At 62.8% G+C, this 1,792-nt stretch overlaps 1 pseudogene; it reads left to right on the forward strand.

Moving 5' to 3' along the window:
* The first annotated feature begins 485 nt into the window (after positions 1-485).
* Positions 486-604, forward strand: LOC132012580 (5S ribosomal RNA; annotated as a pseudogene).
* The last annotated feature ends 1,188 nt before the right edge of the window (positions 605-1,792 follow it).

The raw sequence follows: 1,792 nt of genomic DNA on the forward strand, positions 1-1,792 counted from the left end.
CTTCTGGACTGGGATGTGACAACGTCCCTGTCCTCGGTGGGCTGGAAGCCAGGTGGGTTAGAGAAGAGGAGAGAGCCAAGCAGAGCAGAGCAGAACAAGGAGAGGAGAAGAGAACAAAGGAGAACAGAGGAGAGGAGAGGAGAGGAGAGGAGAGGAAAGGAGGGAAGGCCAGGTGGCCGGCTGGGCCAGGCCCAGGGCGCTGGGTGGGCGCTGGGGGGCGCTGAGGACACAGCGCGAGCGCCCCGAGGACGCACCCGGTTGCCACCTGGGGAGGCACACTGAGGCCGGGCTAGGGAGTCCCGGGATGGGAGAGTGCCTGGACGGACTTTGGCGAGGCCCCGGTGCCGCAGGCATCTGGGCCCCTGGGCGGGCGGGCTGGGAGGCAGGCGCCAGGCCCAGGGCAGGTGGAGAGGGGAGCCGCAGCTCGAGCCGGGGCCCAGGAACCGCGCATCAGGCTCTTGGGGAGGCCAGCTGCCACAGTAGGCATCTATGGCCATACCACCCTGAATGCGCCGGATCTAGTCTGATCTTGGAAGCTAAGCAGGGTCGGGCCTGGTTAGTACTTGGAAGGGAAACCGCCTGGGAATATCGGGTGCTGTAGGCTTTTTTTTCGCCCCCAAACGCTTGTCTTTGGCCTTCCTCTTCTCTCTCCCCCTTCGGCCTCCCTCCCTCTCCCTTGGCCGCCACTGCTCTGAACCCTGGCTAACGCGGCGGCCTCCCAACAGTCCCTGAAAGCCTCAGCCCCTGAGCCCGGTCCCCTCAAGCCCCTTAACCCCTGACCCCTGGCCACCCCAGCCCCAGCATCGCGGGACCCTGGCCCCAAAAGGGCGGCCCGTTGTATGGGCGGCCGGTCAAAACCCTGCCTTTCCGCCTCCACGGCAGGAGGCTCACCAGCGCTTCAGCCGGCCGCCATGGGGGGCTGCTGGTAGGGCGGGGCAGTGTTGGAGGGGGCTCGGGGGCCAGAGGAAGGGAAAGGGGGACCTGGGTGAGGACCATGGCCATGGACACGGGGAGGGGTGTGGGGGAAATGATGGGAGTCTCCCTGCTGTGAGAAAAGAGAGATTGGAATTCAGGAAGGCTGGAGGTGCAGTCCTCCTCCAGCAGCGCATCCACACGTGGGAGAAGCCCTATGAGTGTAAGGAGTGCGGGAAGGCCTTCAGCTGGAGCTCCGTGTTTCTCCAGCACCAGCGGCTCCACACAGGGGAGAAGCTCTTCAAGTGCAAAGAGTGCTGGAAAACGTTCAGCTGTAGCTCCCGCTTTACAGTGCACCAGCGCATCCACACTGGGGAGAAGCCCTACAGCTGCCAGGAGTGCGGGAAGGCCTTCAATCAGAAGGTCACCCTGGTCCAGCATCAGCAGCTCCACACTGGGGAGAGGCCTTACGAATGCAGGGTGTGCGGGAAAGTCTTCAAGTAGAGTGCAAGTTTCACTCAGCACCAGAAGTTGCATGCTCGCAAGAAAGCCACACAAGTGGCAGGGCCAGCCACAGTTGGACCCCATTGCCCTGCTTCTGGCCACCCCTCTCTGCCTGCCCAGCATGAGCACTCTGCCCCCTCCGTGCCAGGGGCTGCCCCATCTTACCCACGCCCCGCGTTCCTTCCTCCCTCCCTGCCTCTCTTCATGCTGCTCCCCTCCTCTGATATGGCTAGTCCTTCCCCTGTTCAAGTAGTGCATTTTTTTCTCCTGGGAGCCCAAATCCTCCCCATGAGCTCCTTCATGGGCTTGACCACCCACCCACTTAGAGTTATCAGTTTCCCTGAGCTCCTGACCATGCCTGTGTTTGTCTTCTGGG

The sequence above is a fragment of the Mustela nigripes genome, chromosome 2 (assembly GCF_022355385.1).
Source record: "Mustela nigripes isolate SB6536 chromosome 2, MUSNIG.SB6536, whole genome shotgun sequence".
Classification (NCBI taxonomy): domain Eukaryota; kingdom Metazoa; phylum Chordata; class Mammalia; order Carnivora; family Mustelidae; genus Mustela; species Mustela nigripes.